Genomic DNA, 27,832 nt, shown 5'->3' on the forward strand with positions numbered 1-27,832 from the left:
TTAAAAAAAAAAAAACTTGTTGGAACATGAATGTTCCTTTGATATTACCATATGTAAGTCGATTTTGCTATATGCATATCGACATTACAAGAGGATTGGTTTATCAGACAACGAAGAACAACTCAAAAATTTGCCAAAAACAGGGGAAAAAAAAGAACAAAAAAAAAAAAAAAAAAGGAGACAATAATGAAAAAAAAAATGATAAAGGAAAAGGAATAGAAGGATTGCTTACCGTGGATAAAATTGGGTCTGATGGAAAAAGGGGAAAAAATCTTGCAGGATGTTGTTGTCACCGGATGGAGTTTTATGATTGCTTGCTGCAGTGATGACCTCCTTTTTCTTTTATTGAGCCAGAGGAGCACTTAGAGGAGGAAGGGGAATTGAAGAGTGATCCCAGAGATGGGAGTTTAAGAACGGTTGTATAAGCAAATGGAGGGGGTGAAAATGACCGTGAAGGAGAAGATGGTGGAGGGGTCGAAGATGGATCCCTTTGAAGAGGCTCCAAGGCCTCTTCTTAAAGGGGAATCGAGAGCTTGAGCGTGAGGTCAGTTGAAGATGGGAGGCTGAGAGGGGAAAAAGTTGTTGAAGATGGAGGGTGCGAATGAGAGGGAGGAGCGTGCGAGAGATGGCCGTTTCCTCTTTCTCAAATTTCCAAAAGAAGGATTTCCTCTTTTTAAGTTTTTTGTAAAATGGCTCAAAATGAGGTTTTTGGCAAAAGTTCCATTTTCAAGTTTTAAAACTATTTGCTTTTCCTCAAATTTTTATTTTCATATTGCTTTTCCATTTTTGTGTATTTTTGTAGTAGAAAACTAAGGTTTTAAAAGAAAACCAATTTTAAACACTAAATTTTTGTATTTTTCTGAGGAATATTTACAAAAGTATTCTTCTAAGAATTTCTGACCATTTCGGGGAAATTTCTTCAGAAGAATGGGTTTGGACCCAGTTTTTTTTTTTTTTTAAAATGTTCGAGTTTTGACACTCGAATCGAGAAATACAATGTGATGGATCCAAACGAATGTCGAATGGACTATCCGAGCTATTTAAAGGCTATTTTTGGTATTTTCTATGATTTTGATTTAAAATTTGAACAAGGAGATTCAGATTTGGATCTGAACAATGGATCCAGATCCAAAATCAATTTAAACATATGAAATGAATATAATTTCAATAAAATTTGAGAAATGAACTAGAATTTAGATTTGAAATGACTCATTTGCTCAAAAAAAATGAATTTAGGGGCAAAAACGGAATATTTAAAAGATTTTGAAAAATTTGGGGTGTTCACACCTCTCCACCATTATCATTTACACAACCGCCTAATCAATCTTACCACTTACAGCAGTATCTCGCAACACCCTCCATTCTACCCGTGACCTCACCCACCTGCCACTGCATCATTTCTCCACATATGTCACTTCATCATCATACTGCTGGAAAGCTTCATCTCCTGCTGTTGTCATTTCACCTGTGAAATTCACCCTCAAACAGCACACTGCTGTTGCCAGCAAGCAATCCCCATGTCATTCATCAACAATACCTCCTGTATAATGCCTTTGTGTCTCCACCTATGTGTGGCTCATTGCTAGCACTACTGCACCTACACAGTCCCTTCACATTCAGCACCTCTATTCTCATAGCAAATGCCATTCATTTATGTCACACATACTGAATGTGAGCATATATATATATATATATATATATATATATATATATATATATATATATAAATATCATGCTTGGATAGGTATATATATATATGTATATCTTTCTCTCTCTCTATATATATATATAAATATATGTGTAAATATATATATATATATGAATATACCTATACATATGTATATATACATATATATGTATTTTTCATACATGTACATGGCCTACATAAATGTATATCAGTTCTTCATATAACATCCGTCTATCATATGTCCTGTGCTAACTCGATCTTGCAGGAAGATGTAAGAAGCTTGAATTTCTCTTTTGGATTAGAAATTTTTGATATTTGCAATTCAGAATTGTAATAAATTAGATATCAATGAGAAATTTACATTCCTGTCTTAGATAGAATGAATGAGCATTGTAAATGTCATCAATTACTTGCTTTTCATGCATTTTTTTCCTTCATTTCTCAAAATCTCACATTGGTGAAACACGAATGGCATGCGCACCATTTCGTAAGAGGTAAATCAATCATAAGTTGATGATCCATATCAATGGCCATAGTCAGGGTGTGGACAAAACTTAGGATTTTTATCTTTTACGAAATAATACTGGATCCACACTGGATCCGTTTTCAAAATTCATCATATTTTTCTTAAATATTTTCTCCTTTTATCACAACTTAACTTAAAATTAATTCAAAATATATAAAAATGGCCATAGTCAGGGTATATTGAGAGTTAATTTCATTTTAAATTCTATAAAAGCACCAAATGTGTTTTATTCTTCACCTGAATTTAAATATAGATTATTATATAATACATTCAATGACCATAGTCAAGGATGTATCATATCTTCAATCTTATTTTAAATTCATTTAAAGAATGGAATAGCTTTTCAAAATCCAATTTCAAAAACTTAAATTCATTCATCATTTAGATAGAATTGCATCATATTTTTAAATTCTTTTTCATAAAATCCAAGTAATTCTTTCATTCATTTCTCAGATCAAACCCCATTCATAAATTCAATTTCAACTCTATTTTTCAAAAGAATTCAAGAATTCAATTTTAAAGTCCCATTTGACTTTGAAACTTCAGAATCATCTTGTATTTCAAATTTCAAATTCTATCTTAATTTTGAAACCCAATTTAACTTTGAAATTCATTTGTATATTCAAGATTCAATTCATTTTCCAAGTTCAAATTAAACTTGCAAATTCTTGATTCATCTTTTTTTTTTTTTTTTAACTCCAAATCCATTTTAGGATCCAGGATTCAACACTCATATGGGATCTCAGACTTCAGATCCAACTCCTCTTTAGGATCCAGGATTCAACTCTCATATTGTATCTCGGACTTCAGATCCAATTCCTCTTTAGGATCCAGAGTCCAATTCCACTTTTGGACCTCAGACTTCAGATCCAATTCTCCTTTAGGATCCAGACTCCAATTTCACTTTGGATCTTAGACTTCATATCCAAATCTATTTTAGGATCCAAAACTCAACTTCCATCTTGGATCTCAGATTTCAGATCCAAATCCGTTTTAGGATCCGGAATCCATTCTCCATTTTTCGGTCTCAGACTTCAGATCCAAACCCATTTTAGGATCCAGAATTCAAATCCATCTTGGATCTCAGATCCAAAATCCATCTCAAATCTCGGATCCCATCCAAACTTTGAATTCAAATTCCATCTTGAAATCCATGTTTCAAATCAAGTTCTATTTTTCAAATTCAAAGCCAATTATATTCCAGATCTCAAAGATAGATCCATTTACAGATCATGGTTAGATTTTCTTAAATTCATTTCTATATCATTGGTATTTCCCAGATTCTTTCCAAATTCCAGATCTTAAAATCAATTCCATTTTTCAAATCTTATCTTTTCTTCTAAAATCCCTGATTAAATTCAAAGTTCACTTCTGACTTTAAAACTTCATCTTCTTTCATTTTCAAAGCTTTAAATCATTCTTTCTCTAAGTCAAGGATTTACTCTTTCAACTCCGATTTACTTCAAAGACTTAGAAATTCCCTGATCTATCCCAAGTTCTAAGTTAGATTCAATCATTTCTTCACTTCCTTATCAAATTCATCTCAGAATAACTTGGAGATTTTCAAAATATCTTTCAAAAAGAGCATACATTATTGCATTGCACAAGCATGATTCTTTGTGCATTTAGATCTTTTAGGATAAATTCTTAGATTACATTTAGGCAAAGCAAAAGGCATAGATTTGATCCTTGGTTCGATTACCCCTGGTAAAGGCGCCAGGAACGGTCGAACCTCATACCGACGAGCGAATCCCGTCTCTCCATTTTTCCCGCAATATTTCCAAAACGGAGGCGAGTTAGATTTCTAAATATTTTCAAATCAAGGTCAAGTGAGACCACGCAAAAGTGTTCCTCTTCTCTCTTTCTTTCCTTCTTTTCTCTTCTTTTTTTCTTTTCTTTCTTTTATTCTTCTCCCTTCAAAAAGGAGGAAAATAGTGGTTGGAAAAGGGAAAGAGAAGGAAGAGAGAGAAACCATAAAGAGAGGAAAAATTTTGCGATGATCACATGACTCTACTGATGGATGAGTTCAATGATATTATGGGATTGCCCGAACCTGCTGGTCTGCCAGACGATCCTGTCGAGCAACAGTTTTTTATCAACATCAAAGGGGTAGATGTTCGAGAAGCTTTGGTCAGAGCAACCGGAAGCAGATCCTGGCCTCTCACTAAGATTAGTGGGAACCAATTCATCGACCTGTTCGGACTCTATCACAAGTATGGGACCTACGAGGAGGTGGACACTTTGTCTCGAGCAGCGAAAGACAGAATTCAGCATGCCATGATCCTATGCACAGTGGGATTAGCTTTCTTTCAAGATGGCCAGAATTTCATAGATATCAGAGTTGCCGAGCTCTTTCAAAGATGGGGAAGCATGCAAACCCGTCAGTTATCAGTTTCTATGGCAGCCTTAGCTTTCCTTTACAAAAGCTTGGCTCGATTTGCCCTCGGAGAGACCATTCTGGTAGAAGGATGCACTTACGCCCTGCAGTCGTGGTTCCTGCGACACGTTCCCTCGAGAGCCAGTTCTTTCAGATTCAACAGTAAGCAGCCAAAGTCAGCCATTCAGTGCCGAGCTTTGATCGAGAAACTGCATCAGGAGGAGATTACTTGGGACTTCTTTGACAGAAGAGAGACTGTTCCTCGATACACCTATGCTCGCGACAAATGCTACAGATTGCTTGGCCCTTTCTTTTGTGTTGATTATCAGCCGGAACAATGTCTCAGGCAGTTTTCGCAGCGGCAGATTCGTGCCAACACCCGCTTCCCGACAGGCAATATGCCAGAATTCAACCAGCAGTCAGATCAGTGCTCTGGGGCATACCATGTCGCTAAATATACCTGGGACTCCTTTATTTCTCTGTCTGTATTTCTTGGACCAAATGTATCATCTGAATATCGAGAGTGGTGGCAAACTGTCTGCCCACCCTCTCTTGGTCTTTGAATATTAGAAATATCAATAAAATTTACTTTTTGACCAAAAACTGTGTTTCTTGTATTTTGTTTTATGGTACAAATAGGCACGATTTTTGTGACGACCTCGTCCCAGGTAAATGGGACATTCCTCCCACATTTTCTTCAATATATTTTCTCATGGTTGACGACCTTGCCTAGGTAACAAGGCACATTTCTCTGTTATCATTAAATGGTAATACAATTATCACAAATCGTGTGATGACCCAATCCCGGATAATGGGATAATCTCTTGAAATTGTTTACCGAAATCCTTCATTCTTTTTTTCCTCAAAAAGTTATAATTTTCAAAACAACTTCTTCATACTCTAACCATTCCTATATTTTCACAGGAAAACTTTGACATCTGAAAATGGTTTAGACAAGGGCTGGTAAGCAAGTTGCTCAACGACACAGTGACAGCGAACCAGAGGAGATAAACTCTCCTAGATTATCCAAGAAGCATGACTTAGGGGATTAGAGCGATGTTGATCCGGCCATGTACCAGATCTTTCAAAAGATGATGACCAAGATGATGGTCGAGCAGACTAAGGCTGGTCCCAAGAAGGCAGCTCCTAAGAGCAAAGCTAAGAAGAAGCCCATGAAAAAGCCCGTCAAGATCAGTAAGCAGAAGATTCAGCGTGACAACACCTCAGAAAATTCAGAATCAGCAGAAGAGAACTCCAAAGAAGAAGAAAAACTGATTTACATCCCGAAACATCTGCGGCAATCCAAGAGGCCGGTAGAAGAGCCACTGTCAGTGAACAAGCCTAAGTACAGGCCCCCCGCAGAGGATTCAATCCAGGCACTGATCAACATAGTCAAAGACTTGCAAATTCGGGATAAAGGAAAGAGGTCATACACCAGACAGGACTTATATCTCGGCTTAGAAGGGGACAAGGATCTGGAGAACCTCCCCCGGAAATTCATTAAGTTTGACGGAACCGGCGATCCAAAAGCTCATTTGGCAATGTTCTTCGCAGAATGTGCCTGATTCAGTGAAGATAACTGCGCCCTTTTTCTCTGTTTTCCCTGCAGCCTGGACGGGATAGCTACCAAGTGGTACGCTGAGCATGTCAATCCCATCGAATTGAGGGATTTTGACAAAGTTGTTAATATGTTTGTTGAGCGCTTTTTGTTCAACACGGAAGCCTTACCTACTCTGAACTACTTGTGCAACCTCAAACAGGAGCCCAATGAGAAGGCCAGGGATTTCATCCATAAGTGGAGGAGCATTTGCAATAAGATGAGGAATCCCATTTCTGAAGAGCATGCCCTTCAAGTCATCCTAAACAATTTTTTCAGCCTCTAAAACGTCTCCTTTTCCCATATCCCTCCAAATCATTTATCGAACTGACAGAGCGAGCATAATGGCTCGAAAAGGGGGTAGAGAATGGAATGTATGAAGGTGTTGCTTTGGCCAAAAACATCCTGGACCCAAAGAAGAAAGCCCATTTTACCTACTCAGCTGATGTTCCCGAAGACAATCATGGCAGTAGCAATAAGAGTGACGGCGGCAGTGGCATGAGGCTTGAACAGAATAGAGGCAGAAAGGGGAAGTTCTTCAAAAACAATGACAAGTCTCTCCCAATCGGTTCTCAACAAAAAAGGGACTTTCAAGAAAAACCTAAACAGAACAATTGGAGCAGGGATCGGAAATTCACTCCTTTGGACCAGCCTCTGGAGAAAGTGTTGGAATACCTGCTGTCCCACGGGATGGTGAAATTGCTCAAAATTGCAGATCCTCTAGTAATCATGGGGAAGTACAAAGAGCAATATTGCAAATTTCATAGAGCCATGGGACATGATAAAAAACACTGCTTTGTCTTGAAGCACTTGGTCCAAGACTGTATCGACAAAAGCATCCTCGTAGAAGATGAAGAGGAAGGCAAACTGGAAATTTTATCTACTCGATTCCCAAAACATTCCACATCAACCATTTTAGAACATTCTTTTTTTCCACAAAGCCATATACATCCATGCTCTAGTGAAGAGCTAAAGCTTCAGCATCAGGTAATGGTTCTACATCAGGATCAGCCTGTATCTCAGAAAATGGATATCTTCTCGCTTCTTGACCAAGTAAGTATACCAGTTCAGAACGAAAGAACTCAAATTTTCCCAAGAAGATTCCTTAAGAAAGAAGCTTGCGCAGAGGAAGCAGAAACCTCTAAGGCAGCAGAAGAGCGGGGCTGATGATTTTCAGAAGCCAATTACAACGCTCTCCAACATTTCTATTTTCGAATTAACTCATGATTCTCCTAAGCATCAAGAAAAGTTGGATGACTTACTGAGAAAGATTAAGGTGAAGCGAGGCACCACGCTAGAAGACATGGCGCAAATTGTAAACTAGGCAATGACTAATGCGCCTATTACTTTTTCAGATGAGGACCTGCCAAAGCCTCATTCTTTTCACAACAATGCACTGTATATCGTGGTAAGGACCAGGGGCATGACTGTTCCACATGTTCTTGTCGATAGGGGTAGCAATTTAAACATTTGCCTAGAAATGACAACGAAGGCCCTGGGATTGAAGGAAGAAGAATACATGCCTGATCCCAATACTATCTATGGCTTTGATAATCACGGGCAGACTGCCAAGGGCAAGATCTTCCTGGAAGTTTTCATCAACTACTCACTGCATACGGTATTAATCCATGTTGTCAATGTGCCACCAACTTACAATCTTTTGTTGGGACAAACATGGATCCATAACGCCAATGCCGTTCCATCAACCCTCCACCAATGCATAAAGTGGTCCAAGGGCGGAATGATTACTACTATCTTGGGCGAAGACCCTGAAGAGAGGCTGCCACAGCCTATGATCCTCCGACCAACGTTTACAGCTGATATTCCTAGCATCCGAGAAGCAGATGAAATCAATCTCAGCGATAGCTTAGAGATGCTAAAATTAAAAGATGTCATGAAAGAAGAGAACGTTGCAACCACGATCCAATGACAAGGACCTTGTTTCTTCAAACTAGGAGGACAGATCAATTACGCCTCCTTCAAAGATCATCCCTTATTTCCTCAATTTTCTAAAACAAGAAAGGGATTCGATCTGTTGATAAAACATGGATATCAGCCATTCCGGGGCATGGGGAAAGATGAAGACGGCATGATAGAACCTATCATTCCAGTTCAGCATACAGACAGTTCAGGGTTGGGGTTCACCGGCCAGGATTCCAGCAAAAAGACAGTTTTCGTCAGGGGAAACAAATGAAGATGATGACTTAGTTTTCCTGCTTTTCTTTTCTTATCTTTTTCTTAATCTTGTAGGGACAACATAGTCCCATCTTTTGTCGATGTCTTGTAAATACTTCATTTTCAATCAATGAAAGATCAATTTTCTCTTCACATTTGAGCATCTATCATTCTTATCTTATATTTTGTCTATGCCATTATTCCTTACTTTATATAAAAGGTTCACTTTTTGACTTGTATTTTTCTTAAAAACCTCCTCTTGGCATTTTCAGGACCATTAACTCCTCAATCAATGACAAAATTCGTTATCAATCCCAAATATCTAAAATTGGCAAGGTTTTCTGAGATGAAAGACAGAGCAGAGGTCAGTCAGGCAGTAGAGCAGACCGAAGAGCCAGCCGAATTTGATTCCACCATTCAGGAACTGCCAGAATTTGCTCACATTCAGAAGCAGGATGAACCCTCATCTCTGGTTCAAGATCCAACTGAGAATATCAACATTGGGTCGGAAGATGATCCGAAAATTCTCAAAATCGGGTCGGGTCTAAGCGAGGTTGAAAAAGAAAGATTCATCCAATTCCTTAAAAAGCATCAGGAAGTATTTGCCTGGACTTATGAGGATATGCCAGGATAAGATACAAAGCTGGTTGAGCATTGCCTCAAATTGAAACCAGAAGCCAGACCAATCAAGCAGAAATTGAGGAAGTTAGATCCTCGAATTGAGCAACAAGTCAAGGAAGGACTTGAAGATTTGTTGAAAGCAGGCTTCATCCGGGCCATTGATTATCCAGATTGGTTAGCAAATATCGTAGCCATCCCCAAAAAGAATGGAAAAGTTTGGATTTGCATTGATTTCAGGGATCTCAATAAGGCCACCCCGAAAGATGATTATCCACTTCCCAATATTGACTTGTTGATCGATAGCACATCAGGTCATGCCATGTTTTCTTTCATGGACGGATATTCAGGTTATAATCAGATCAAGTTGGTCGTTCGTGATCAGTCGAAAACTTCATTTACTACCCCATGGGGAACCTTTTGCTACACTGTGATGCCATTTGGGCTAAAAAATGCCGGAGCAACTTATCAAAGGGCAATGGCCATCATCTTCCACGATCAAATGCACAAAAATATGGATGCATATGTGGATGACATTTTGGTTAAGTCTAAAGAAGAAGAGGGTCACCTCGATGCTCTTAGTCAAGTTTTTGAAAGACTTATTCTTTATAAATTGAGACTTAACCCTCAAAAATGTGTTTTTGGAGTTGAGTCTGGCAAATTACTCTGCTTCATTATCAGCAAAAAAGGAATCAAGGTGGATCCGGCCAAGGCAAAAGCCATTATTAATATGCCACCTCCAACTAATCTGAGAGATCTGCGAAGCCTTCAAGGACGTATTCAGTCTATTCGCAGATTCATCTCCAATTTGGCTATGAGATGTGAACCTTTTAATCATTTGCTTAAAAAAGGAGTTAAATTTGAATGGGGATCAGAATGTCAGCTCTCGTTTGAGCGCATCAAGCAGTATCTCCTTAATTCACCAGTCTTGAAGCCGCCTAAGTTAGGAAAACCTCTCCTAGTATACATTTCTGTCAATCAGAATGCCTGTGGTGGATTCCTCGTGCAGTATGAAGAGGGCAGCCTGATATAGCACGCCATCTACTACGTGAGCAAAACATTCATTGATTATGAAAAGAAGTATTCTCAAATGGAGAAAACTTGTTTAGCTCTGGTTTGGATGTGCAAAAAACTAAGACATTACTTATTGGCATCTGAAATCAAGTTCCTATCGAAGCTTAATCCTCTCAGATACATTTTGGAACAACCGTTTCTCACCGGACGGATTGCGAAGTGGCAAGTCATTCTAATGCAATATGACTTAGAGTATGTTTCTCAAAAGTCAATAAAAGGCCAAGCGATCGCGGATCAGTTGGCGCATTTCCCTTTGACAGAAGAAATTAAAGCAGATGATGATTTCCCTGATGAGCACATCTGCAATATCCAACAGCCCCCAGTTTGGAATTTATTTTTCGATGGTTCTAAGAACATGTCTAGCATAGGGATCAGAGTCTTGCTGATCACTCCAGAAAAAGAAATGATCAGTTATTCCCTCAAGCTTGGTTTCCAATGCACCCATAATATGGCCGAGTATGAAGCTCTAATACAAGGCCTCAAAATTCTACAAAATTTCAATGTCAAGAGAGTGCATGCTTTTGGCGACTCTTTACTTGTTGTCAATCAAGTTAACACTGAATGGCAAGTAAAAGATCCAAAATTGATTCCGTATCAGAAGATCGTCCTAGCTCTTGTAGACAGCTTCGAAGAATTTTAGCTCAATCATATCAGAAGAGAGCATAATCAAATAGCTGATAGTTTAGCCAGTCTGGGCTCCATTTTATCCTTCAAAGGCAGTGAATCATGTCATTCTTTCAAAGTTGGCAGACTTGAGCAATCTGCTTTCGCTTCAGCTATGCAAGTAAACCAGGTCAATCAGAAGGAGAAGCCATGGTATCAAAACATCAAAAATTTCATCGAAACTGGTGAATTTCCACCAGAGATGCCAAAAAAGGAGCAACGTGCAATTCAACGTATGTCTACCCGTTATTTCGTTCTTGCTAATGTCCTCTATCGCCGTGGGTTCAGTTCTGAGTATTCAAGGTGATTAGACAAAGAAGAAGCTATGGAAGTTATCCAAGAGGCACATGAAGGGATTTGCGGTGGCCATGTTGGTTATCAGACTCTTGTCAAGCAGATCATCCGAGCAGGGTACTATTGGAATACCATGCAGCAGGACTGTCATAGATTTGTAAAGAAATGCGTCAAGTGTCAGATGTACGCACCTTCCATCCATGCGTCGGCCACTTATCTACAATCAGTTGTTTCTCCTTGGCCATTTTCTATGTGGATTTTTGACGTCGTAGGCCCAATTACTCCCTCTGCTTCCAACGACCACAAATACTTTCTGGCTGCGACAGAGTATTTTACAAAATGGGTTGAAGTTGTTACTCTACGCACTGTAGAAGGCCGCCATGTGGTTTCTTTCATTCACAAGAACATTCTTTGCCGCTTCGGCATACCACATTACATTGTTTCACACAATGGAACCCATTTAAAAAATGAGAGGATGAAAACCTTTTGTTCTAAATTCAGAATTTGCCATCATTTCTCAGCTCCCTATTATCCTCAAGGGAACGGCCAAGCAGAGGCCACCAATAAAATTTTAATTTGTATTCTGGAAAGGACTGTGAAAACAGACCGAGATTGGCATGAGAAGATTCATGACGCACTTTGGGCATACCGGACCACCATTCAGACTCCGACTAATGCCACTCCTTCGGAACTTGTTTACGGAACCGAGGTGGTGTTACCTCTCCATATCCAAAAGCCCGCTCTCAAATTTGCTTCCCTTATAGAATTGTCACTCGATCAGTATCAACAATAGAGATTGATGCAGCTAGATTTACTGGATGAAAAGAGGCTCAAAGCAGCAGAGCACGCTCAAGCTTATCGGCAGAGGATAGCTCGACATTATGCCAAGTCTGTCATTGAGAGAAAATTTCGAGTTAACGATTTGGTACTCAGATCAACGGCTCATCGCAAGCATCGACCACAGGGCAAGTGTTCACCCAATTGGGAAGGCCCTTATGTGGTTAAGGAAGCACTTCCTCACAATTCATATCGTCTAATCAACGCAGATGGAGTGGAAATGCCAGATCCCATCAATGCTCTGCATTTGAAGAAGTTTTATACCTGAAATATTCATTCTAAGCCTTTTGTACTATTCAAAAAGTCATTTCAATAAAGCAATGATCTTCTATCAATTCTTACATTCTTCTCCATCATACTGGGGCATTTTATTTAAATCCATAATCATCTTCTTTCATCATACGCAGGCAGGATTAGACGAAAGCTCTTTTCCTCAAATTTTGTTAATTCTCAATTGATCTTGTGATCTTTATTTTCATTTCATTTGATTCACTTTTGGTTTGATCAAGTTTTCTTCAAGCTATTGCTCATTTCTATCAAGTTATAACAAATTTTCCAATCTTATTAAAATTTCATCTACTTTTATCTTTAAAAACCACCCTTTCAGGTTAAGGGATAAACTTGATGCCTTTTGTCAATGAGGTATTCTCTTTGTTATTTCCCCGTTCAGGACAAGGGGACAAAATCCTGAAAGTCGACCACATGCAAATAAACTATGATGGTCCATTAATTTTTAACAAAGAATCTTTATTCTCTGAAAAACTCACTTTGTTTAGCTCATCTTTACAACCCAGTCCTCGCACTAGGGTATTTCTCAAAATCTTCAATCATATATTGAGCTCATTTGGAGGATCCGACCCTCGCACCAATAACTTTCTACATTCAATCTTTTGATCAAAATCTTTCCTTCTACAAAATTCAAGTTCTGACTTAAGTCTCTCAAAAATTTGATGTATATCCAAAAGATCCGACACTCATTGGACATGTATTCTAAACGTTCCAGCTTCTTGCTGGTCAGGCATTTCAAACGTTCCAGCTTCTCGCTGGTCAGGTATTTCAAATGTTTCAGCTTTTCGCTGGTCAGGTATTCCAAAAAGAACCAACACTCGTTGGTCATATATTTCAAACGTTCCAGCTTTTTTTTGCTGGTAAGGTATTTCAAACGTTCCAGCTTTCTGCTGGTCAGGTATTTCAAAAGATCCGACACTTGTTGGACATATATTTCAAACGTTCCAGCTTCTTGCTGGTTAGGTATTTCAAACGTTCCGGCTTTTTGCTGGTCAGGTATTCCAAAAAGATCCAACACTCGTTGGTCATATATTTCAAACGTTCCAGCTTCTTGCTGGTCAGGTATTTCAAACGTTCCAGCTTTCTGCTGGTCAGGTATTTTAAAAGATCCGACACTTGTTGGACATATATTTCAAACGTTCCAGCTTCTTGCTGGTCAGGTATTTCAAATGTTCCAGCTTTTGCTGGTCAGGTATTTCCAAAAAAGATCCGACAACTTGTTGGTCATATATTTCAAATGTTCCAGCTTCTTGCTGGTCAGGTATTTCAAACGTTCCAGCTTTTTGCTGGTCAGGTATTTCAAAAGATTCAACATTCGTTGGACATATATTTCAAACGTTCCAACTTCTTGCTTGTTAGGTATTTCAAACGTTTCGGCTTTTTGCTGGTTAGGTATTTCCAAGAAGATTCAGCTTTTCGTTGGTCATGTATTTCCAAAACGTTCCAGTTTTGCTAGTCAGGTATTTCAAACGCCCCAGTTGTTGTTGTTCAAGTATTTCAAACATCCCAGCTTTTCGCTGGTCATGCATTTCAAACGGTCCAGATTTTGTCGGTAATATATTTCCAAGAGACCCAGCTCTCGTTGGTCATATATCTCAAAAAGTCCCAGCTCACAACTATCGAGCTCTCAAAAGAACCTATTCCATAAATCAAGCCTTCAAGGTGCAATTTCCCCATTCTCTCATTTCTAAGCCTTCGGGTTTTAATTCTATCAAATTCCCCAACTTCCGGGTATAATGTTTATAACCAATCGTGTATTTCTTAAAAAACCCAACACTCGTTGGTCGTGTATTTCCAAAACGTTCCAGTTTTGCTGATCAGGTATTTCAAAGGTTCCAGCTTTTTACTGGTCAGGTATTTCAAATGTTCCAACTTTCGCTGGTCAGGTATTTCAAAAGATCTCAACATCTATTTGTCATGTATTCCAAAAGGTTCCAGCTTTCGCTGGTCATGTATTTCAAAAAGGTTCCAGCTTCCGCTGGTCATGTATTTCAAAGGTTTCAGCTTTCGCTGGTCAAGTATTTCAAAGGTCCCAGCTTTTGCTGGTCATGTATTTCCAGAATCAAAGATTGTAACTCAAGGTCTTATCAAAATCTATATTGAGTGATTATTTCACAAAGAATTCGTGAAAACTTTGCCAATTTGCTAAAAGCATTTGTTGATTCTAAAAATCTGACTACACAAAAAGAATTTCATCAGATTACCTCTAGCATTTCCTTCCAAAAAGGTGAAACTTTTTGCGAAAAAAGAGGTAAAATTCAAAACTTTTCCTGTTGATCAACCAAAAGGATGTAAGAAGTGTCCTCGATATGATCAATGAAAGAAATCTTCAATGATATTGAAAAGCCAGAAGGGAATTGATATTGATCTGGGCTATGGCGCATGTTTTAAAATGACTTTCTGGCAATCAGTCAGTGGAAATGTCTTGAGCTATAAAAAGAATTCACTCAATCCATATCTCCTCAGTTATTCATTTAAAGCTTCAATCAAATATCCGCAAAAGGGATCTCTCGATTGTCGTCAAGATGAAGGCGAATTAAGCGAGTAGATCCCCGAGGCCAAAGAAGATTTAAAACATCTCCAAGATGACGGAGTTTGTGACGGATCCTTCTAGGGAAAGTTCAGATCACTGTCGAGATGAAGGCGGATGTGATAAACCTACCAACAAACCCTAAAAGATACTTGATTGTTGCTATCATTTTAGAGATTTTTTTAAAAAACAAAAAAAAAAACCAATGAGCCAATATCACCAATTCCTGAGAAAAAGAAGGATCGGAACATCTCCAAGATGAAGGAGTTTGTGACGTACCCTTCCCCGAAAAAGAGAGAAAAGTCAGAAACATCCAAATGAAGGATGATGTAAAAAAACCCAAGAAAGCTCAGTGACTCAAAAAGAATGCAAAAGGATCATCGTGGGAAGACACCCAGATATCAAACTGTCGAAATTGCCAGAAGTCATCTTTTCTCGTGCGAAATTCTTTTATTAATATCTTTTCACTACTTGTTTTTATGAAATTAAGAATATTTCTTCTCTTCTCATATCAGGGAAATGGATAGCTTCCTTGAAGAAAATCACCAGTGCTAAAATTTTGAATTTGACTCTTAAAACCGAGGAGTTCACCTCATTGGAGGAAATACTCTAGGTAAAAGAGGGAATATCTTCGCACATACGTGCACATTTTCAAGCATTTGAATCAGCTACAATTTTATCTCATTGGCAAAATTTTCTAGCTATTCCAAAAATGAAATAAACATTCAATATCCATTTTTAATGTAACCTAGCGTTGTCTATATCTTCCAGAAGAGTTGCCTCATTCAGTTGAAGTATCTCTTCCTGTCCCATCGCGGTTTCTTCAGTCAAGGATTTCGTATGGTGTTCCCACTCAAGATAAGGGTCAAACCTGAACCTTCTGCGAAAGATCATTTGATTTCAAAATCTTTTTTTAGTCTCAGCAAAGAGACGCCCAATTTCTTCCCCTTTTCAAAGCTTTAGGGAACCCTATGTTTTTTCTTTCGCAAAAACCTCTTTTCGAATTTGTTCGTCCAAATTCCGAAGGTCCCATTATGGTTTCTCCATTTGAGAAACTCGTATGGTAGATTTCCTATTCCAACTAAGAGTTAACCCAAAACCTCGCTTCGCGAGGTATCTTCCTTTCAGGTTTGGGTAAAACCTGAGACTCGTTCCAACGAGATTCTTCGTTCTAACGAGATGTTTTCTTCCAATCCCATCATGGTTCTTCCCATCAAAGAACCCATGTTATGTATATCCATCCAGGATAGGATCCTACTTGAGCTTCATTTCACGAGGCATTTTTCAAAAAATGTCCCCTCAAGGTTCTCATGTATTCCTTTCCTCATTCAATTCATTTTTGATATATCTTCATCCCATCCAGAATAAGGGCGAAACCTGAATCATCCTAAAAGCGTATCTTGTCTCACCCATGAGGCTTGATCAAAATTCTTATTCCACCATTTTCGAGATATTCACTCAAAGTCCCATCACGATTTCCTCATTTATATCATTTGATCACATCATCTTCGAGGATTTCGTCCCCCCAAAACCATTCAGGATAAGATTTTAAGCCTGAAGAGCCATATTTTTCAAAACAATCCTTCCACACCCAGTTCAGATCTGCTGACTGGGGCATTATTCAAAATTTGGAGTGTTGTCTTTGCCACTAAGCTCAGCTTTCAACCGGCTTAGTAGCAAAGAGGGGCATCTGTGAACACCCCTAAATTTTTCAAAATTTTGTAAAAATAACCCTTTTTTCCCCTAACCCTATTTTCTGAGAAAATCAAGTCATTTCTTCAGATTTTCTGAATTAAATTCCATAAAGCTATATTCAAAATTAATTCCAGATCCGAATCCAGTACTTTAAATCCATATTTCCTCGAAAATCCGAATCAAAACCCATTTTGAACAAATTTTCTCAAAATAACTTTTAAATTCTTAGAAAAATTCCCTGTTGTAAATATTTTATAAAAATACAAAAAAAATTAGTTTTAACCTTTGATTTCTCATAAAACTTTAGGGTTTTATTCTAAAAAAAAAAACTGCAAAAAAATGGAAAAATAACATAAAAAACCAAAAGATTGGGAAAAAGCTACAAGAAAAACGAAGGATGTTTAAGCTTTTTTTTGAAGCCCTTTTTCCGAAAACCTCACTCTCAACCATTTTTCAAAAATTCCCTAAAAAGAAAACCTCTTTTTGGAAAAATAGAGAATTCCTAACGAACTCCTCCCGCTCTCCCTCCTCTCCTCTCCATCGTTGATCTCAAAACAAACCACCATCTTCAACTAACGGGTTCCTGAAGCTTCCTCCTCTTTTTTAAGAGAGGCATGAAGAGGAAGGGCTGGACATCCATTGCAATCCATCTACTTTCATGCATCCGGTTTTCGATCAACACCTCTTCTCATCAAATATCCATCGGTTTTCTTCTTGGAGGCATCCACTTCATCCCGAGCAACATCGATCCCATTTCTTTTCTCTGGCATCGTGATCTTCTTCCTCTCCTTCTTCAAGGTTACCTTCAGAATATAGCAAGCAATCCCTTATGGTCGACTGGAGAAGATTGATCCAACCTCAAATTCCAGAGGAAACATCACCATTCGATCAAACTAATTAAAGCAAAGTTCCATTACGAAAATATGTAGAAGATATCATTACTTGGGGCTGTAAATTTGATTTTACATGTTGTAATAGCTAGATTTGAATGAAAATTTACATTTTTTGCTTTAGGTAGAATGAATAAGCATTGTAAATATCATAAAATATTTATTTTTATGCTTTTTGCCTTTATTTCTCAAATTTTCACCATGGTGAAACACGAATGGCACGTGCACCATTTCGTAAGAGGTAATTAATCCTATGTTGATGATTTACGTCAATGGCCATAGTCAGGATGTAAACAAGACTTAGTATTTTTATCTTTTATAAAATAACATTGGATCCACACTGGATCCTTTTCAAAATCATCATATTTTCTTTAAATATTTTTTTCTTTTATCAGAATTTAATCTAAAATCAATTCAATATATATACCAATGGCCATAGTCAGGGTATATTGAGAATTAATTTCATTTTAAATTCTGTAAAAGTACCAAAAATGTATTTCATTCTTCATTTGAATTTAAATGTGGTTTGTTATATAATATATTCAATGACCATAGTCAGGGATATATTGTGTCTTTAACCTCATTTTAATTCATTTAAAGAATGGAATAGCTTTTCAAAATCCAATTTCAAACTTATTCAAATTCATTCATCATTTAGGATAGAAATTGCATCATATTTTCAAAAATTCCTTTTTTCAAAACTCCAAGTGATTGAATATTTCTTCTTCAATTTCTATTTCAAATTCATCAATTCTATCTCATCTTCAAAGTCCAAATTTTGACTTTGAAATCAAATTCAAAATTCAATTTAACTTTGACTCATTTTTTTTCAAATTCAAAGCTTCAAATTCAAAGTCCAAATTTGACTTTGAAATACATTCTCAAAATCAATTTTGAAAACTCCAAAAATCAAAGTTAGATCTTAAATCTCAACTTGGATCCGGATTTCCAAGTATCAATCTCCACTTTGGATCTCAGGCTTAAAGTCCAAAATTCATTCAGGATCTAGAATCCAATTCTACTTTGGATCTCAGACTTCAGATCCAAATCCATTCTAGGATCCAGAACCCAACTCTACTTTGGATCTCATACTTCAGATCTAATTCCATTTAGGATCGAGAACCAATTCTACTTTGGATCTCAGATTTTAGATCCAAATCCTTCTTAGGATCCAGAACCCAATTCTACTTTGGATCTCAGACTTTAGATCCAAATTCCATTTACGATCCAGAACCCAATTCTACATAGGATCTCAGACTTCAGATCCAATTCCATTCTATGATCCATAATCCAACTTCATCTTGGATCTCAAATTGCAGATCCAAATTCCATTTAGGATCCAGAACCCAACTTTACTTTGGATCTCAGACTTCAGATCCCAATTTCATCTTGGATTCCAAATCTTGAATCCAATTCCATTCAAAATTTCCGAAACCAAAATCCATCTTGATTCCAATTCTCAAATCTAATTCCATTTTCATCTCAGATTTTCAAAATCCAAATTCCTATTTTCAGATTCTAAATCCAAAATTCAACTTTGAACTCTATTTAGAATCCAGACTTTGGATTCAGATTCCATCTTGAAATTTCAAACTTTCAAATCAACCTTACTTCTCAATTCTATTTAGATTTCCCACATTTCATTCCTATTTCAAACTTCCAAATTAGAAATCAATTCCATTCCAAATATTCATCCAAGTTCAAACTTCTAAATTCAAAGTTCATTTATGACTTTGAAATTTCCTTTCTTCTCTTTTTTTTTATCTCAGTTTCAAGATAATTCCTTTCAAAATCCAGATTTATTTTCCCAAAGCTCTTGATTATTCTAAAAACTTAGAACTTTAAATCTTAAGTTCTAAGTTAGAAACCATTTCTTCGTTTTATCAGATTCATCTCAGAAACACTTGGGAAAATTTCAAAATCATTTTTTGAAAAGAGCATACATCTTTTCATGGCACAAGCATGATTCTCCAGCAATGCCGTCAGCGTGGTGATTTGCTGGCGATGCCATTAGCGTGGTGATTCGCTAACGATGCCATTAGAATGGTGATTTCCTAATGATGCTGCTGGGGTGGTGATTCTCCAGCAATGCCATCTGGGTGGTGATTCTCTGATGATGCCATTAGAGTAGTGATTCTCTAACGATGCCGCTAGGGTGGTGATTCTCTAACGATGATATGATTAATGATGTTACGATTAATGATATCATGTGATGATGATATGATTGACGATGTCATGCGAGTGATGTTTCTTTCGTGTTTTGTTGTGTTAGAGTGGTGATTCTCTAACATTTATCGTCTAGAATGGTGATTTTCTAGCGATAGCGGCCTTGTATGGTGTCGCTTGAGTCCGTTCGTGGAACATGCTTTTATGTCGTGTTGTGTTGTATGATTGAGTTGTGATGTGACTTTTGTTTGAATTGTGTGTTGTGTGCTCATGATCTTTGTATGATTGCTGCGATTATCGTTTAACGAGCGTGGTTGTCAGACCTATCGAGTGATTTTTGTGTCTTTTGTCATGATAGATGACTTGGAAGACTAGATGCAATGATATTATGGGCATTGTGAACAACCTTGCAAAGGTCGTGCAACAGCAGATAGTTGTGATCCAATAGTTGGGTATGAATCTTCAGCACGTAGCCCAAGGTGGGCATAAAATGAGCACGGTTATGTATAAGCGATTCATGGATTTGGATCCTTTTGCTTTTGAGGGTAAGACAGACCCTGAAGCTGTTGAGTCGTGGATACGTGAGATAGAACGAATTTTTCATGTTTTGGGTGTCCCAGAGGAACAGAAAGTGAATTTTGGTACTTATCATTTGAAAAACCATGCTGAGAAGTGGTGGGACATTCTCTTCGGCCAGATTCAAGGACACGAATGTTACGTGGGACGAATTCGTCGAAGTTTTTAACTCTGCGTATTTTCCGAAGCATGAACGAAGTAAGAAGATGCAAGAATTTCTGGATCTTCAACAAGGAACGATGACCCTATCTGATTATATCATGAAGTTCCGTTGTTTGGAACGATACTGTCTGAATGTTTACGTCGCGGAGAATGATCGATCAATGAATTTCGCTCGTGGTTTGAGGCCTACTTTGAAAACCAAAGTGTTCACTAGCGGGCCAAAGTCGCTCCAAGAAGCTATTGAGGTAGCTACTCTATTGGATGAAGACCAAGCCGAGCAACAGACTCATGTTTTTGCGATTACAAGTGAGAAGAAACCTAGTCGGGTGGAGTCTTCGCCACCTACTAGAGAGCGGAAGCGTCAGAAAGTATCTCAGAACCGCCCGCAAAGGCAATCACAGTGATTGAATGTGCAGCAGAAGTGTCGACGATGCAACAAAGATCATACTTCTGGAGCTTGTCCTCGTTACGATGGCAAGTGTTTTAAGTGTAGACAACCTAAGCATATAGCCAAGTTCTATCCTAAGAAGTCTACGAGAGACTTAGTTGTAGCCGATTAGGCTCCGTCAGATGAGATCTGACTATTTTGTGGTTGCTTGTTGTTTTGTGATTTCACAGACGAAATCCTTTTTAAGGAGGGTAGGATGTAAAACCCGCGAATTTTTCTAAGAATTTCACTGCTCACCTAGTGTTGAAATGTATATTTTCGTGTGTATATGAGACTATATTGCGTAATTTGATATAAATTGACTATGCTTTGTGTTTTAGCTTTGTGCGCGCGACCCGAAAATCACATAAATACACTGTGTAAGTAAGAAGAGCCTAATTCCGGACGAATTAGCTTCTAAAATTTTAAGGGTTAATTTATAATATATTTTTGTAGTTTGTCCCGGAATTTGGGACTCATACGATGAAAAAAAATCTGTCAGTGCATGTGAATTATGAGTTTTGCTCTAATATTGGACACGAGTCGTAATACGCTTAATTCTTGCAAACGAAAGAGAATTTTCTTAAGAGTCATTGAACATTCTATGTTAATTAAGATGACAAAAATAACTAAATGATTTATGGAAGTCAATTTAATATTTAAACGCATTAAATAAGCATTATTTTGAAATATCACAATTGGCGATTTTTGGATTTGGATCCGGGTCGACTAGAGGAGGACCCAAACCCATTGGGCGACCTCTCTAGAGGACGATTTTGGCTATGGTGGACCAGCTGGTCAGAGTTTGACTAGCTGGGTGGCATTATTGAAAGTATTTGCATGGTTTTTGAAAAGAAGGCCATGATTGGCCATTGTTCTTTTCAAGACCTCATGATGAAGCCTAGAGCCCATCATGAGGGGCGTTTTTCCATAAAGAGGAGCATGGGGCTGGCGCCCCATGGTATTTTTTGAAACTAATTTGAAAGTTTTCAAATGCTAAAAATCAGTTGGCTGGTTTGGGAGGTAGCCAAGGGCACTCCCTTGTAAATTCTAAAAACAATAAAGGCTTTTTGAAACTCTTTTCAATGCATTTTTGAAAGCCTTTTTAAAAGTTTAAAAAGGAAAGACATGTATTGGGTGTGGGCATGCTATGGGGGGGGGGGGAGGCGTGGAGCACCCCAACCCTCCATCTCATTAGCTTCAATCCCAACCATCCCTTTTCTAAAACCCTACATACTTAAGGAATTAAGAGAGAGAAAGGGGAGCACTTCTCTTTTGGACGATTTTTCTAGGAAGCTCTCTCTCTCTCTCCTCTTGCTCTCCCCTCTCACCTCTCTTATTTCTTACTCTCCAAAAACCGTGAGCAGCTTCATCCCCATCCTTGTGAAAGCCTAGAAGGTGAGACATCTTTTCACCTACCATATGTGGTTTCGATTGATTAAATCTCTACACGATTCTTGCGGTTTTCATGAGCTACTATTACATGTTCTTAGGCGTTTTCTGTAACGCCCCGGATTTCCAAAACAAAGCTAAGTTAAAATTTTCATGAATTTCTTTTTTTTTTCTTTGCAGCGGACTTAGAAAAGCTTTTAGCAGCAGAATCAGACGATAATGAGTCGTCAGTTTTAGAAAACTCCGAGCACGTTGCAAGTATGTGGCCAAACAACTCATTGACCACCCAAGTGTTCCATTTTATTGAAAACCACATGTTTATTACAACATCACTGCTTGGAAAAAGCAGTATAGGTTCAATAAAAGGAAGCAGTACAACTCTGTCTAGACAAACCCTAAAACTTGATGCCGCCTTACTCCGCATATCGCTACACAGGTCCAACACCTGAAATCCCCATTAAATGAGGTCAGAACCACTGATGGTCTGGTAAGCAAGCAATCGTATAACCATTCAACTCAAGCAATGCATTGACCACTCAGGGTCGCAGTTCATAATAACGATGCTCCAGCCTCCAAGACTTATCGTATATCGCAAGAGCCTCCTCAGGGCTATGAGTTGAACATCTGCTCAAGTCTCCACGACTTAGCCTTGACCTCTTCCAGGTCTCAAAGGGATGTTTAGCTCAAGTCTTCATACTTGGCACATCTGTATTCCACGCATCTAAGGACAACTCCTCGAGCTTCGCTTAGCTGTGCGGATACAACACCGGTCTTTGCCCAGTCGGTTCAGTCGTATACCGATCATGACACCTTCACAAAGGTTATGCAGGACTGACTCAACAACGTTCATACACTCATACATTCAAGCATCGCTGAACCTAGAGCTAGTGCATTGTTTCAATAATTAACCTCCTTCACCCTTGGTACGCGGGCGAAGCATTGTCCGGGCATCAACTCGACGTTCTGGGGGTTGATTATTCTATGTATTTTAGATACCCCAGAGACCAGTTGACCCTATCCATAGTAGGGCAGTGTGTTTCAACTAGAAGAACCCTACTAGGCTCATATTCGGATGTATCCTCTACTTGCAGTAGTTGGGTTCAATCCTTCGATCTTAAGGATAATAACGACCCCAAAACCCATGAGTGAGTGAGGCCATCGTAGACTCTATCAGGTCCAAAGTAAAATACGTGTCACTCAAGACTGTACCATCACTGTCATTCCACAGAGAGCATAATTCCTGAAGGGGTCTGCCAGTCTTACAATTACTTGGACAGATATTTGCATGCCATTTAGGCAGCCTGTGTCTCAGCACTACAGGAGTATGTACCCGACCCCATTTAGTCTGCCCCAACATAGTCATCAACTGAGGGGGTACCCCTAACACGATTTTCAACCTTGGGGTATGTGCGACCTTAAGTCTTATTCATATGCATGCAGAACACCGCTCTTGGCACTACGGCCACCACGAGCATCAAACCTCTTTTGGGTGGAAATAATACACTCTGGCTCTTTGACCCTTACGAGTCTGGTTGTGTAATCATTCTCAATGAGCATGCATATGACTTGATCTAAATAGATCGGCTACTCGGCGTATTTTTTAGCAATAGTCCAAACCTGGTTAATGCGCAACCTCTACTCTGGCTCAGTGGCCCTTACGAGTAAGGTGCCCTCGCAGGCATAGGGATACGATCCGTTCTGGCATCGTTCCATCAACGGACATCATTATGTCGTTCAACTAATTTTGACAGTTCTTCTGCCAACCATTTCGTCAACACCTCCCCTGCTCTATCGGCAGTGGTGCGACGAACCTTTTTACGTTGTTGAAAGCATTCTATGAACTCGGTAGCACTCTGTTGTATGACAGAGTATCCTGCTATGTTCTTTCTGAGCTATTCTTAGCTTCTTCAGAAATTTCAGTAGCACTTTCTCTCTTTAACGGAGAAAGCGTGTGTTTCTTTTATCCATTTCAGCGACTTCTTCCCTCTTTGGCAGGAAATCGCTACGCTTAACTCAAGAAATGGATGTGCACCGTTGTGTGTATCTTACATCCATCAAGGTTTTAGGAACCCTGGGCCATAGCCAGGCCATACATAATTGACTTAGTCTTTACGTAAAGAGCATTTTGCCAAAAAGCAAAGCCTTTCCAATAGGGGTTTCATTCGTCAAGCAGAATCTTGAACGAGGAGCGATAAGGGAATCACATTTGCGATTTGAAGTGGATCTCCATTTGAATACTCATTTTACCCGCCATATATGTAGTATAAGCAGAAGCATGTGCTTTATACAGCGGCGGCATAAAGAAATGCATATACTATTGTTAGGGGTGTTTAACCGAACGAAATATTCCACATATATATTTGCAGAAAGCAGAAGCCTTGGTGTCTTTCAACACGACGGCGTAAGTAAATGCATAATCAAAAATTGCAGAAAGCATGAGCCTTGGCATCATACGACGCGACGGCAAAGGTAAATTACATAGCCTATGCGATATAAGACGTGTCGGCAGAATCAGTAGATATACACCTAGATCCATATCCAACGATAGTTACGAGGCAAGCGGGTGAACCCCGAAGTGTTCTGAAGGTCTCAACCAAGAACTAAGGCAAGATACCATTTTTAAGAACGCATATATTGCGTATTTGAATATATATATCCGACGATAGTTGCGAGGCGAGCAGGTGAACACTAAAGTGTCCAAAAGGGGCTCAACCAAGAACCAAAGCAAGATACTACTTCATAAAGTATATGTTATATACAAACAATCAAATACTTGAGAGAGATGGATCAACGAAGAGAACTTACTTCAATTTGTGAAAGAAATGACTCCAAAATGCTCTGATGCTTTGAACGAGGTTCAATCCTTCCTTCAAGAGGTCTGACTAGGTCTGGGTTCAGAAAAATCAAAACCAGAATCTGGGACAAAAAAGACCTTTGGCTTTGACTTCAAACCCAACTAGGTTCAAGTCAAGTCAACTAGGTTTATACCAGGTCAAGTGGGTTCAGACCAGGTCAGGCAGGCTCAGACCAAGTCAGGTGGGCTTAGGTGAGTTAGGCTAGGTAGGAGAGGTTTGGAAAAAGGAGGAGAGAGAGAGGGCTAGACGATTTTTTAAAGGAGGGGGGCTCCTCTATTTATAGATTCTGAAACTTGAGCCCCAAGTTTCAGAATTTTTATTTTAGTCCATAGCTTTTTCAGAAATTCCATTTGATCTTATCTAGATGAGTCACTGATCTTATCCATCTAACTGTTTGATCTTATCCAGAAGGAATATTCCATAGAATATTCCCTGGAAGGTGCTGAAAGGTCCTAGAAGGCTCTAGAATATTGTAGAATATTCTAGAATATTTTTTGAGAAATATTTTTGTGGGTCCCACAAATATTTTCACGAGTCCCGCAAAAAAGTCGAGTTTTCGATATTTTTTCTGAAAAATTCTGAGTAGGTCATTATTTTCGTATTGACGTAACTAAGAAAGTTGACTCGTACAAATCTCTTGATTTCGCTTATGTAGGAAGTTATGGCTTCCAGAGTGTTTGAGCATATATTCGTGCAGATACAAATATCCTAAGTATATTTAGGTCGTAGAAATCAGTTTGATTCGCTTTACGGTAAAAATGCTATTTTTCACTAGAAAATGCCTTAAGAATTTATTCAGAGTTTGAACTGAAAAATTACGGGTCTTACATCATTACCCCCTTAAAGGAATTTCCTCCGCGAAATTCAGTTAAGAGTACTAAGTGCGTAACTCGGGATATCTCTCCCATATGTTAGATTCATAATGTTATTCACTTAGTTCAATATCATATTCATTCCAATCATAACCTCATATCATGATTCATGGTCGATGAGGTATGCTTCTCATATCTGAGTTCAAATTACGCTATAACCACAACAGTTTTGTTGAATCAATGTTCTTCCAACTGGCTATCAACATAACCATCTTGTGTAACTATTTCATACACACAGATCATTCTTCTAGAGATTAACCATATTGGAATAAGTCCCCTATCTGACTACCTGGTATTGGAAACGTACCTCCTCACAGGTTCGCCCTCGTTAGACTTACCTGATATTGGATCAGTACACCCTCACAGAATCATACTAGCCAAGCTACTAATTTTGGAACATATACACTCGCACAGAGCTGTATACACTCACAGGCTCGCTCTGGCTAGACGATCTGATCTTGAATATGTAAAACCTCACATGACTCACTTTTTGGGAACAGTTCCTCAATGGTTTATTTTATTAAGTTATTTTTAACGTTCTAATTATGCAAACTTAATTTCTCAATCATGTGGTCTATAGCCATCAATTTTTTTGGGTATAAGCACTTAAAATTTCAATTTAACAAATCCAATATTACTATAGAGAGCAAGGATACATATCGATCCAGATGACCGTACACAAGGTCATAAGCCACTTGTCTCAAGCATTTATTGAATCTTGTCTTTCAATTGCTTCTTACCCTATACAACTCTATCTATCAAGGTATTCAGATTCCTTGATATGATCATTATCCATGAGTTGTTTGGCTGTCACCGCATAGACACGACCTGCCATGGGTTTCTGCTCTGCCCTAGGTAGTGGCAGTCATTGTTGTTGAGAAGGTCCTCCAGATCCCATATTTCTTCGTTGAAAATCTGAGGCCTTCTTGCGACATTCTCTTACACGATGCTTCAGTTTGCCGCAATATAGGCAACCTTCTGTATCGCGAGGACAAACCCCTCCGGGATGATCTGAGCTATACCTCGGGCATCGGAAATTAGGTTGTTGGTACGGCTGATTGGCTTCTACCATCTGTAATGGCCGCTCGGCCTGTGGAGTAAAGTTGTTCTCTTGAAAATTCCTCTTATAAAAAGGTGGTTGCGATTCTTGGCCATCTGGGAACGTTCTCTTGTTGTTTTCATTACTTGTTACTGATCTCTTTACTATGATCTTTTTGGATTGCTCCTAGTCCGCACTAATCTTTGAAGTTGTCATCACAGCGGCCTGGAATGTCTGGGGCATGCTAGTTATCACACGAGACCGTAGCCCTTCCCAAAATTCATTGATATATTTATCGGCCCTCTCCTGGTCAGTGTCAAATAACCGAGAGCAGTACTGCTCAAGGTTCTGAAACTTGGTAGTATAGTCGATGAGACTCATACCACCCTACTCTAGTTATAGAAACTCCATCATTTTTTTATTTCTGAAGTGCAACGGGAAGTAGTTATGCAAAAATGCTCTCCGAAAATCATTCCAGGGGATGACTTCGTGATGTGAGAACTGGATAATCCTAGTGGTATCCCACCACTTTCGTGCATTATCCTTCAGCCTCTATGTGCCGAAGTTAGTCTTTCTATTCTCTGGTACTCCCAATACCAGGAATGCATGCTCTGTTTCCTCAATCCAGCTTTCTTCAAGCTCTAGATTAGCACTGCCAACGAAAATCGGTGGGTCGATGTAAACACCCCAAATTTTCACTCACTTCCCTGACATCTCCATCAATCATCACATTTCGGTTCTATGAAATCACTGGAGGGCAAAATGGTCATTTTCTGAGAGTTGACCTTGCAAAAAAAATGAGATTTCATTTCTGAGTCTCAAAATTTCTCCAAACTGCAAAATTTCAAAATCCTACTCTTGACAAGAAGCTAGAATTTTCAATTCCTAAGTCAGAGGGGCATTTCAGAAAACATGTCTTTCCATAGCATTGCATGAACATTTCACACGATTTCACTGCACAACATGTCATTTTGAGATCCAGAACTCCTGATTTTTAAAATCCTCATTCCAGATTCGAGTTTTAACTCTTTTCAAAATTGATTTTAAAACCCTGGGTCTTTAAAATTGCCAATCTTTCCCATTTTACCCCTA

Source organism: Nuphar pumila, chromosome 7, assembly GCF_984573655.1.
Source record: "Nuphar pumila chromosome 7, dmNupPumi1.hap1.1, whole genome shotgun sequence".
NCBI classification, from domain to species: Eukaryota; Viridiplantae; Streptophyta; class Magnoliopsida; order Nymphaeales; family Nymphaeaceae; genus Nuphar; species Nuphar pumila.